The sequence below is a fragment of the Schistocerca serialis genome, chromosome 2 (genome assembly GCF_023864345.2).
Source record: "Schistocerca serialis cubense isolate TAMUIC-IGC-003099 chromosome 2, iqSchSeri2.2, whole genome shotgun sequence".
Lineage (NCBI taxonomy): Eukaryota > Metazoa > Arthropoda > Insecta > Orthoptera > Acrididae > Schistocerca > Schistocerca serialis.
In genome coordinates, this window is record NC_064639.1 from 743,375,600 (window position 1) to 743,389,062 (window position 13,463).

Here is a 13,463-nt window from a genome sequence, read left to right on the forward strand (position 1 = left end):
GATTATGTCTCACTAAAGCATGGCAACAGTATTTAGCTTATAAGGTACATTGATTCAAAGCTAACGTAGTAGGTTTACAAAGGTACAGTGTAAGTAAGGGAGTAGATACTAATCAAAAAATAAAGTTATTTTCTGACTAGCATTTACGTGCTATTGTAAGAAAGCTGCTTCTTATAAAAGTGATGTGATCGTCTGAGTGACTGGACAAATTACACAACAACCAAACGAGAAGAACAAATAATAAGCTCAGGTATCGGAGTAACATAATATCGCTGATCTGACTTCGAAAAAGAGTGCTGCAAACTCGGGAAGTGAACAGATGTGCTTGTCGGAATACTTATTGTTGTATGTACCGAGGAAGTACAAAGCAAAACGGAACAGAAACCAAACGGAGCTCGAAACATATGACTTGTGAATGAAGGAGTAAAACTGAGAAGATTAGTGAAGAACAGACTCTGCTAAACTGTTAACTTGGAGTGAAAGGAATATGACGCGTATAAGGCGTATACAGTTACGTTTTGAGCCATTAAGTGACGACTTCGCGACTGCTTGGTGTCAGGCAGCAAGCTTTTCACGTCCTTCAGCTAAGGTTCTTCCGATTATTTGAACGTTTTACCTGCAAGAGTGGTCGACATTTTCTAACACTGGAATCATTTTTCGGTGCTTTATAATCTGTCTCTCATGATTACATATGCCAAATGGAGACTGTGAAATGTAATTTCCCTCCCTGTAAGTAGACTGGTTGATGTTGAATTATTAGGCAGTTTACCGATGTACACATTTTCTTTTAAAATTTCAGGGTATTTTGGTTTCTGAATACATTAAACGATATCTACAGGCAGACACATCTCCAACTTCATACACTTTCCTAAGTTTAAGAACCTTTTCCAGTGCTCGAAACAAGACTAAAAAGTCTTCTTCGTTAGACTAGAAACGTTCACAGATATATTTTGAATTAACTTAATACATACTTTCTTCGTCAGTGCAGAAGTTTTCGAACTCGGCGTTGAAAGCTTGTATCAGTATTAACTGTCGCGAATTGATTTACCGTACATGTTTTAAGCATCTCTGCTGATATTGTAAGCTCTTGTGATGCATGTGGACTGCCTCAATTTTTACTTAGTGTTATTTATTCCTTTCCTTAGTAAATACTCAGTTACAGTCAACCAGAAAAGGAAATTTTCGTTTTGTGTGACGTTTATTCGTTATACAATAATGAATTTTAAGCTGTTCCAAACTCTAGCAGGTGTTTTCTGGTTATGTGTACTGCATTTCACACGACTGAAACAACGTGTGAACGTCTAAATCAACATGTTGCTTGACCTCGAAGGTTTTTCTTTTTGTTTCCAAGAGGAATTAGTATTTTGGTTTCGAGATGATGTGCAAGTATAACATTACTCCTCTTGGAACAATAAAACGGGAATAGTCTCAAATTCATCTTATTAGACGATAAAAGATACTGAATTTCAATAAGTAGACCAACTCCGCATACAGTTGTGGAGAATGTATCACATGACTGATTATTTCATTTGACATTTGAAAAATATAATTCTAAGTACACCCACACAAAACCAGTCCGATGCGAAGCAGATAGCTGAAGTACCGATATTATGAGTTTTACATGGTTAAGCTAATTATTACAGCTCACATTCGGAAACGAAATGGAAAAAAGGCTAGCCAAAATTCTATCAGGTACCACAGAGAATACACATGGCACGCTGGTTCTCGGCACAGCACAGCCCTCATGGTAGCACCGAGCAAGTTTAATTTGTGATTTTTATTTTGACTTGTTGTGTCGTCGTATGGAGACAAATATTTCGCATTTACTAATGGTATCTGTAGTAAATCATTGGGGGGGGGGGGGGGGTTCCAATTCAGACTCATAAAAAAGTGCAACTTTTTTCCTTGATGAGATTTTGTGCACTTGTAAACAAGAATTCAGAAATATTTTTAATATTTCAAAATAGGAACACAAATTAGCACTAAAATCGCTTGAAAAATAAATATAGCTGAAATCAGAGCAGCCAACTTATTAATTTTGTCACACAAAAGGGCAGCTCCTTTTATTATATGAGTCGCAAATAGGGTATCGAATTCCTCACTTCCCTATCTCTAGCTGTGGCGGATTCCTTTATTCCTTGAATTTTAACATTCTTCAAGTGATACCAGAGTCATAGCAAATGATCAACGGTATATGAACCTGAAATCAGAATTTGTCAGCGTGAATGAAAAGCAATGAGTGACGTTTTCAAGTTGTTCTAAGTAATTCTGTCTGACAGTGTTCAGTCATTTTAAAAAGTTGCTTACAAGACTAAAAAATCCTGTTGTAAAGGGATTTTGTCTTTCATATATTGCAAGATAAAGAACCCTAGGAAACCATCCACCACGAAACCTGTTAACTCATAAAGAAATTTAGTTTTGAGTGTTAATACATAATGCCACCTTTACTCATAACCCCATAAAAGGAAAACCAAAAGCGAAAATTTGATTTGTAAGCTTACATCACACTGAGTTAATGTATGTTAACCGTTTAGTATTGTGCACCAAAAAATTACAAAGAATGGTATGATGTACCTATAAACATAAATTTTATTTTATGTAAATTTAGTGAGGACAGTCAAAGAACCTGCAGTTTGAAGCATTTTCCCCACAGCGGCAAAGGTGAAACTCCTAGTCTAAGTAATGATCGACCTGGAATGAGACGTTAAATCCTATATTATAAGTCTGACACCCATACTACTGCTGCGATACGCAAGGAATGAAATAACTACTTATACCTTTTAGAGTGTTTAGAGGAGATAAAAATAAGACTTTCTAAGGGATAAAAATACCACACGTACACCGATTTCCCTCTAATAATCCATGAACGTTTTGAGGCTCGTAATGTTTAGGGATGCTGATCAAACTGCCACGAGATGATCATCGTTTTAGAGATGTTGCTGAAATTGTCGTACGTTCATATTGATACCAAACTGGCATCTGCGTACTAAAAATTGCTTAAGACGTTCAAAAGAGCCAGGTAATTCACGAATAACGGTCATTGGTTTTTCTGGAGTGCCCATGAGTGCCTCGTACACAAAACGCTTCACCTTCCCTCACAAAAAAAATCCATAGCAGCTCAGCAACATCTCTAAAACAACAAAACAATATTCATCACGTGGAAATTTGAACACCGTCTCTGGACATCACTAGCCCCAAAATATTCATGTATGGATAGCGGGGAAACGGAGCACCTGTGAAATATTGGTCACATAAAACGATGTTACTTATTATCACCTCTAAACATTCTACGTGTTTGTATAAATAATTTCTTTACATCCTATATTTCGATATAAAACTGTGATAAATAAGAGACAGTTCCAAACTGTATTCATATACACTCTATTCCTCATAAAGTAACTGCAGAAGTACTGTGAAATAATTTAAGACCACACAGCGATGCTGACGTTTTGACCAAATGCCCGTCTCTAGTATTTCGAGCTTTTCCTTTAGAAGGAAGGAAATTTACAACACGCCAGCAAGTTGCACATCTTTATTATAGTACCAATTACACAAATGTGGCAATTCGATATTCTATTGTAGATTTTTCATTAGCGCCAGTAATATTTGTCAGATAATGATACAATTACTAAAACCACACACCAGAACAGACGCTTTTAGCAAATGATCTTTACTAACGACAAACTGTTTCGGCATTTGTCGCCATTGCTAAGTAACTACGAATACAATTCTGGTGAGACCTTTTGTAAATGTGAATGTCATTTATATTAAAGTGTCTGCCGGCCGCTGTGGTCGTGCGGTTCTATGCGCTTCAGTCTGGAACCGCGTGACCGCTACGGTCGCAGGTTCGAATCCTGCCTCGGGCATGGATGTGTGTGATGTCCTTAGGTTAGTTAGGTTTAAGTAGTTCTAAGTTCTAGAGGACTGATGGCCATAGATGTTAAGTCTCATAGTGCTCAGAGCCATTTGAACCAATTTTTATTAAAGTGTCTATATTTCACTCAAGTTTAGAAAGGTGTGACGTCCATATTACGTCGTTAGTGAACTCTGTTATAACTGTCATTGCTTTGATTAGATGATAAATGCCGTAAATATATTGTAAATAATACGTTAATTATGGCTTGACAGTAATTTGACAATTCTGCTCTTACGACGTTATATGTTTACAAAGATTATGCAGATGAACAGCAATGTTATTTTACTAACTAATCTTTGTCAGATTATCTTTTATTGTTCCATATGTTATACCCGATTTATTCTTTTTCGTGTTCTAAAAGTCCAACAAAAAATTTGAGGCATTATTTGTCTCTAAATTCTATATGGTGGCTTAATATTAATTGTGTGTCTTTTCTCGTGTGTATACAGATTTTCAGTTCTTCAAGAATGTTCATTACAAGACCTTTTGGTATTCTGTGCAGGATCTGGACTTTGCTTTCGATGATATCAACAGTGTGGTTCAGATTTTTCAAATGTACAAAGGAGCTCGAAAGATTATTCTCGCTGTTTCTAATTTCAGCTGTCTCTAATGTATTTTCTGTGTATCTGACTTTAAAATTGAAACGTCCCCCTAGAAAAATTAATGAATTACTGTGCTCATAAACCTCTTACATTATTTGATTTGCAAACAGCTGAGCAGAACTGAACGTACTCAGACATTTCGCTCTTTACGTGTTCTGATCAACACTAAACTGACGGCCAATATTTTTAGCGCAACGCAGTCTGACTTTCAATAATCCCTACAAGAGAATGGCCCTGACTAAATTAACCTATACGTTTCACAAATCACTTACCTCACAAAAAACCTTCGTTACTCGAACTACTGCAATACAGCGAGCGCCACTACTGCCATCTAAATAAATGATTCAAACTACTAAAGGCACTAACTACTGATAGGCATAGTTAGCAAATGAAAGATTTTGATAGGGAACAAACAATGTATTTACCTTAAGAGTGTTCAAAAGTTATATATATATATATATATATATATATATATATATATAAATCCATGATATCCAATATTACAAATTTACTCCTAATAATAAATGAAAAGGACCAGTTTGCTTTTGTTCTACAATGTTACTTTTATTGCTAACCGGTTTTCGGCTTACAAGGCCATCTTCAGACATTTACTGAGTATTATCACCAAAGAAGTTAAATGTTAGCAGACAACATTGGAAGAGAAGTAACGCATCTAGAGTGAAGTAGAAACACGCAGTAAGTATCATCTTTGCACTGAAATAGTAAAAACTGAACAGTACATAAATATCAATGGAGTTGACAGGAAAACCTTTAGCACAAAATAGGAATAGCATGCCTACATAACAGTTTCTATTAATAAACAAAACTAATAAAATAAGATAAAAATAATACTAGCCAAGGCTGCATCAAGAGGTATGAAACATGTAGAGTGATACACAACCAATTAAAAAAAAAAGAAGAGACAGTTGTCAGTGTAAATGTAGAATACCCAAGGAACTTATGCAATATCAATAAGATAAACAGAAATTAATAAATGCAGGAAAATTGAGGTGTTTGAGGGAACCTACAGTTTGAGAGTGTGGTGGTACTGCATTTTAACATTAATATTATAATCAAAGCAGTGGCTGTGTACAAGGTTTCATTAAATAAATGAGCAAAGTAAAATATGAACAGAATTTGATGAGACAACTACAAGGGGAGTTAAACATGGACAGTAATACAAGTACAAGTTAAAAGGAAACCCTTGACTATTGAAACTACAGCCTATGTGGAATACAAAGACAACTGCAACAAATAAAACAACTTAATGACTACAGGAAAACGGGAATATGTAGGAAGAGAGAGTGTGGGAAGTAATGAACAACAAAGATGATTATATGAAGTTTAGGAGAGGGGAAGTGTTGAGTTGTGTCTGGTCATTTAGGATGAGATCTGGACTGTGAGCAAGATGTTTGTTGATTTCCAGGGCTTCCAGCAGGTTGAGTTTATGGCCTTTGTTTACTGAGTGAAGTACATGGGACACTGGCTGGTAGTTGTGACCCTCACTGAGTACATGCTCAGCAAATGCAGACTCTGAATTCTGAAACCACATGCAGCGTTCATGTTCAGCCAGCCTAGTTGATATGGCTCTGCCTGACTGACAAATGTAAAATTTGTCACAATCAGAACAGGTGATTTTATATACCCCACTGTTGGCTAATAACTGGATCTTGTCTTTGCTATTAAAAACACACTGGACTGCAGTGTTCCTGACATAGTAAGAAACCCTATACTTGCATGATTTCAGTGCTTTGACTACAGTCTGTGATACCTGACCTAGAAATGGTAGTGTACACCATTTCTTGCAGACAGTGCATGGGGAAGCAGGTGGGGCATAGAGGAGGGGTATAATTTTCCGTTTTTGTTTCCTGTGCAAGATGTGGTCAATAAGAACTGGATTGTAGCCATTGACTGTGGCCATAAATTTTATTGTATCTAACTCTGCTTTAAAATCATCTCTGGACATGGGGATAGATATGAGACGGTGTACCATTGAGTGGAAAGCTGCATGTTTGTGAGCTATGGGGTGTTGTGAGCAAGAAGGTATTACTGTGTCAGTAGTTGTTTTTCTGTACATTTTGAAACAATGTGTGTGTGTGTGTGTTCTGATGTCAACGGTGAGATCTAAGAAGTTTATGGACGTTTTATGTCAGTAGGGAGTTTGAATTTCTGGTGTCGTAGATGTTTCGTCGGCCAATTGCCTCACGTGGAAGAATCTACGTCCATGTTTATGTATTATAGAAAATTGAAGTTTTGTCGAAAATGTGGACTAATACTGGATGACGAAAGGACGGACTGTGTAGAGTGCGGTTGAGAAGTCTATAAAAGTTCGTAAGAGGAGTTCTGATAGTTAAATACCTTTACAATTTCATTGTGCAAATCGTGGTACGAAGAATACTTAGTTTGACTATTCAAAATTATCGATCCAGGCCGGTATAATTCTTTTATCTTGCTGGATTAGGTATTACACCCTGCAAGCAACAGCATCGGAAACTGACTTACCTACGAATACCTATTTCGGGTTTTGCAGAGAAGTGAGTTATGCCAAGAATGACAGTGTAGGACTAGTCGCACATAGCAAGAACGGAAAACCAGATAGGACGACCTTTAAAGAATGAAATCGAACGTAACTGCGTATTCGGTGGTAGGGAACGAGAGTCCCGGAAGTGCATTTTTGTATGAATGTTCTCCAGAGACAAGGTAACTTCAGTCGGTTTGATAGAGCACTTTGTACTGATCGGTGGCAAAGTAATTACGGACGGCTTTCAGTCCTACAAGACACTGAAAGCGGAAGGATTCAACGACGAGTTCGTGAACCATTGTGCAGAGTTCGTGTCTTCCGAAGATCCCAGGTGCACACGCAGAATATCGAGAGGCTGTGAAAATCTTCCGTTAAAAGAGAAGGACGCCCAGGCGAGAGAGACCAACTATACTTGTTTCAGTATCTGTATTTCCATAACTTGCGGTTGCAAGGAAAAGTTGACGCATGTGACATTCTACCCATATTTTTGCATGACATAGGCAGAGTCTACCCAGGTTACGGCAAAAAGGGAATGCTTCCCGTAGTATGCACATCAAATGGAACTTCTCATGACGACAACGTCGACGACCAGTGTAATTACAATTTTCTCTTTTTTTATCCTTGCTGTATAGACCCCTGTAAACATGCTCATAACGCCCGCCACCACAGTCGCGTGATCTATTTAGAACTGCAGGTTTGATATCTATCGTTCGGAGGCCCCGGCTAGGCAAACATTCTTGGAAATTGTTTTTCTAACGTTAGATTATTTAATATACTAATCACTGAAAGCAAAAGCTAAAATGCTAATTTATGGGACATTAGATAAAACTAATTGGCATTTATAATGTTGTCAGCAGTGGTAATCCTTCTACACCTATCAAATGTGTGGTAATTGTTATTTTTGGAAATTGTGATTGTAGATTAGTTAATGGTATCGTCTTTCTGCATTTTCATAGTGCAATAAATTTGAAGGAGTAATTTTTTGCGTTTTTCGTGGATGCATTGCGTTTCTGCGTGGCTGCCACTTACCGAAATGAGGTTATCGTCTGCATACCCAAAACAGCGTACAATTTGGTTAACAGTAGGTCAGTCTGAGTTAAAAATATTCTCTTCCAGAGAATTTCGGAAAATATAGGCTAATATTCCTGCTACACTTTTAACCACGGCTACTCCATCTGATTGGGGATAAATTTTGTTCCGAAAATCAAAATAATTTTGTGACATAGCAATTCCCAAAATTTAATAAAACCTATTAAAAACTTTCAATGCCAGCAATATTCTCAATATCTCCACAGCGTAAAATAGTTACTGTAAGCCATCCATTGCCACAACTAAACTTGTCAACCTATATACGGGAAAAATTAAAAACACCACCGCAAAAACACAGGGACAGCGTGGGGAGCAAAGCCTTTCATCTTCAGTTTATTTTTCTCCTTGGATCAAGTTCTGATTTCAATATTATCAATGCCCTTTTCAACAGTCATGAGTGATTGGCGAACAAACACATGCTAGTAAAGGGTAGCCACCCAGATATGCAAAATATCCACCAAGTAGTCAACTAGTAACCCTAAACTAATTTCGCTATGGAAGTGGATAGAGACAAAATCGTGAACTATCTAGACTTCACAGTTGGAAAAATAATAATTACCACACATTTTCTAGCTATAGAAAGAATCACACTTGTGACAACAGTAAAAAAAACGAATGTCTGTCGTCGAATGTCGTATAAACACGCATTTTTGCTTCTAGTGATTAATAGATTAAATAACCTCCCCTTATAAAAGCCAACAGCTAAAAAGAACTTAACACATTTTGTTATACAGCCCGTAGTCATGAATTTGATCCAAATATAATCACAATATTATACTACAAATGTAAAACAGCAAAGCAGAAAAAATTACAGAACGATACTGTCTTAACTTTAGAAACATTCCCTAAACCAATTGTTAGTTACGTACCAACAGTCTGCCTTGGTAGAATTTCCAACGAAGCGAAGGCACTTTATAAAGCCACAAATATTCAATTGGCCTTTAGAAACAATAAGAAGCTTTCAATGAACTTACGTTCTGCCGTCACTAGAACATCCATTACAACCGCGGCATATATAAAATCGGATATAGCAACTGTAATAACTTTTACACTGGCCAAACCCAAAGAAATTTTAAAGTCAGATAAAGGAGAACACATTAGAAACAGCTATAATAATCAGTCGAGCTTCTTTCTACAATTTAAAAATCTAAACCACTCTGTTGATAAAACCGAAAGCCCAGTCCGGATCCTGAACAGAATACCAAAAGGTTTTGCAATGAGCCTTCTTAAAGAATTATAAATCTATATACGCACACGAGCTAAGATCCAAAAGAAATAGTAAATGAGTATGTAGAATTCAGACACAAATACAGTTTCAAATTCCTTATTGGACTTATAGAACATGAAGAAGAGTGAATCGGCTGTAACATATGTAAAAACCAAAGACAATCATGACAAAAATTTGTTAGTAGAATAACACTGCTGTTCATCTGTACGCTGGCCGGAGTGGCAGAGCGGTTCTAGGCGCTACAGCCTCGAACCGCGCGACCGCTGCGGTCGCAGGTACGAAACCTGCTTCGGACATGGATGTGTGTATCGTCCTTAGGTTAGTTAGGTTTACGTAGTTCTAAGTTCTAGGGGACTGATGACCTTAGCAGTTAAGCCGCATAGTGCTCAGAGCCATTTGAACTATTTGTTCATTTGTATAAAGATCGTAAACATATAACGTGGTAAGAGTAGAACTGTCGAACATTGCTGTTTATCTGTATAATCTTTGTAAACATACAACTTCGTAAGAGTAGAAGTGTCAGACTACTGTCAAACCATAACTAACGTATTATTTTCAATATATTTACGTCATTCACGATCTAATCTAAACACTGACACCAGTTAAGACAGTTAGCTAACGACGTAAATCATTCTAGACTTGAGTACAGTATAGTCACTTTAATACAAACGACATTCACAGTTATTAACGATCTCACCAAAACTGTATTATTAGGTACTTGACAACGGCGATAAATGCCGAAACAGTAGCAATTAATAAAGATTAAATACTATAAGCAGCTATTCGGGTGCATCTTTCTAATAATTCTGTTTTAGGTCTATGACACCGCGAAGCTTCCAGAGCATTAAGCATTTACGAAATGTGAACTACTTAGACACGGAAATCACTGAAGTTAACTTCAACCAAGTGCACGAGCGGTGTATTGCTGCTATATGGTGCAATGTCTGCAGCTTGCTCTCTTTCGTTCTTTGCTGATTTGGAAACCGCAGTTCGCCTTAGTCGGTTAACGTTATTTTTTATAGAATTATTAACGTAGAGCTACTTTTCTGTCCACGTGTTGTTTGTACCGTTCAGAACTTTCATAAATATTACTAAAATACCAACGCCTGTATAATGGGATTGGGATCATTCTTAAAAAGCGATCGTCAGCTGTAAATTATATACAAACAATTGACGATTGCACAGCTTGGAAATCAGTGACAAGTGACGCATTCGTTTACGAAGTAATTTCGTGGTGCAAGTGCTAAAGCTGACTATACATAGCAAAAAAAAGAGAAAATTATTCGTAGTGAGGAGTTTTTGTGTGGCATAAAACGAACTTTTTATATGTTATGGATGATTTTCAGCCGCTAACTAAGAGATGTTGAAGGTGAATTGTTTTAAGGTGAACGACCGAATAGTATTCGTGGTCTTTCATCAGACACTTCTTTAACAGAAACTAGAACCTCCCTGAGATATTTTTGAAGATCATTTTCATTACTTTAGGTAACACGTTTTTCATAATAATTGTACGGGTTTGATGGGCCTCCCACCACGGAACAATGACACCAATCAGCCTACTCAAAGATCTGATGTGCCCCACTTAAAAGAAAGTAGGTGATGGACTAATAAAGGTAAAAAATTCAATCAAACTACAGATTTACCAGTGTGCTGCACCGGACGGTGACCTTAAAAAGAGAGAGTTTTCCATCATCTGTGTGGCTAGTCTTCTTGTCGCCACGATTAACTTATTTAAAGTCATATTTCATCCTGATGTTTCCTTATGAGAAACTTTTAATTAAATATCTCACTGCGAGATAGAAGGCAACGCTACAGTCTCCGTGCTACCGTGTTAAAATGGTTCAAATGGCTCTGAGCACTATGGGACTTAACTTCTAAGGTCATCAGTACCCTAGAACTTCGAACTACTTAAACCTAACTAACCTAAGGACATCACACACATCTATGCCCGAGGCAGGATTCGAACCTGCGACCGTAGCAGTCACGCGGTTCGAGACTGTAGCGCCTAGAACCGCTCGGTCGCACCGGCCGGCCAACCATGTCAAAAAACTGCAGATGTGGTCATTTAGGGACAGTTCCTCAATATCACCACGAGTTACTAGTCCAGTCAATTAAAATGAAGCAAAAATGTTGTTCATTCGCCATGAAACTAAGCACATGAATTGTAACGCACAGAAAAATGAGGCTTTTCTGATGGAGCAAGTGTTTGGAAATACGGTTAAACTATTTAAACTTATGGAAGAGAATGTTTGCTGCTGCAAACAGTCAACTTAGCCAGTCAGAGGGAATCTATAATGGTTTGTTTTAAAAGTAACTGCAAGCTGTAAGCTCTACAATAAACAATAAAATTCGTACAGAGATGACACAAACATTATAAAAATTGATAATCTGCCCTCACGAGAACCTTAGATCAGGGATTTAAGTTAACCATCGTAAGCTACTTTATAAACACATCAAAGAAAAGCGTTTGAAGCCTTCTAAAAAAATAAACAATCCATCAGACGGTAGTGACTAAGCATACTTACTTACTGTTGAATACAAAACACCCACACGAAGCGCGAGAGAACGGTGAGACAGCACGGCAGAGCGGACCAGTGCGTGGCGGCTGCTGGCCGAACTTCCCGCTATTTGTGAGGCAGAGGACACGGCAATTTTCTCAGTAACGGAGGTCACGTGACCGCTCATCCCCTCCATTCTTCGCTTGCAAGTCCGCTTTCCTGAGACATGTCAGACAGTCGCTGGAGCCCTCAGCACGTTTCCTGCACTTCGCCACGTATATAAATACAAACATTGTGTCACTAGCTATGTATATACTGTTGCTATGTGTGTTCATCCCATTTATTTTCTACCGTAAGGCGCAGATTAAATTTCCCAGCAGATGTGTACCGTAAATTGCAAATCCAAAGTGTTAAGTGACCTTTCTTCACGTCATTCTAGCGTTAGAAAATCAGAGCGCATGTGTCAAGAAATTCAAAATTTTCTCGATACATTTCTCGCAAAGCGTGCCTCAAGAGACTGGGGAATATACCACTCTTCTGACGTCACAATTTCTAGGACAACAACAGGATCCAACATCTGGAGGACTAGGTCACAAGACCGAATCATAAGCAGAGGTGTGGCCTTATATTCACAGGGAAGAGTGTACACTATCTGGCCAAAAGTATCCTGGCAGATAGTATCCACCATTCGCCCTTATGGCAGCTTGAAGTCTGCTGGGGATACTTTCATGCGGCATCTGATTGTCTGTGAAGGAATGACAGACTATTCTTCCTCAAGAGCCAAAACGAGAGGTAGTAATTATTGGAAGATGGGGTTTGGAGCGAAGTCGACTTTTTCATCCCACAGGTTTTCCATTGTGTTCAGGTTGGGATTGTGGGCAGTCCAGTCCACTTAGGAATGTTACCACCCACAAACTATTGCGTCACAGATGCTGTCTGTGACACGGTGTACTGTCATAATGATACAATCACCGCCTCCGAACTGTTCCTCTTCTGTAAGCAGCATACAGTGCTGTAAAATGGGTTCATATCCTTCAAAATTTTGTGTTTTCTTAAGCGCAATAGGGGAACATACCCCAAAAACATCTCCATACCGTAATACCACCTCCCCCATACTTAACTGTTGCGCTAGAAATGAGGGCATGTAAAGTTCTAGAGATATTCTTCAAAGACAAACCATTCCATTATTTGTTGATGGCTATAGCGTGATTAATCGCTACAGGTCACTATTTTCTAGGCATCCCTCATCCAGTGCTGTCACTGCTTACCTCAGCCGTCACTTGGTACTGACTACAGAAATGTGTGGCTTACGGAAATGTATGGCTTATGAGGAGCTGCTCGACCACTGCAACCCATTTTTTTTAACTCCCTAAGCAGAGTTGATGCCTTCCAAAGTAAGAGTCTCCATTCCTTCCAAGCTAATTATGTAAGTGTAGACCACATGCGGCTCAAATTAAAAGATACATTATCGACAGCAGTAGATAGATTCATACCGCGTAAGTTAATAAGAGACGGGATTGATCCACCATGGTACACAAAACACGTCAGAACACTGTTGCAGAAGCAACGAAAAAAGCATGAAAAATTCAGAAGAATGCAAAATGCCCAA

The 13,463-nt window shown here is 38.1% G+C and overlaps 1 protein-coding gene across 2 annotated transcripts in view; it reads right to left on the reverse strand.

The window, feature by feature from the left end:
• LOC126455686 (C-type mannose receptor 2-like) overlaps positions 1-12,000 on the reverse strand; it is a 56,876-nt gene extending 44,876 nt beyond the window's left edge. The window contains exon 1 of one of the 2 annotated variants that reach the window (XM_050091452.1): positions 11,886-12,000. The gene's annotated coding sequence lies outside the window, so the exon portion shown is untranslated. Of the gene's footprint in view, positions 1-11,881 lie in introns of both variants that reach the window. The other variant, XM_050091451.1, reaches the window with a different exon arrangement.
• Positions 12,001-13,463: the final 1,463 nt, after the last annotated feature.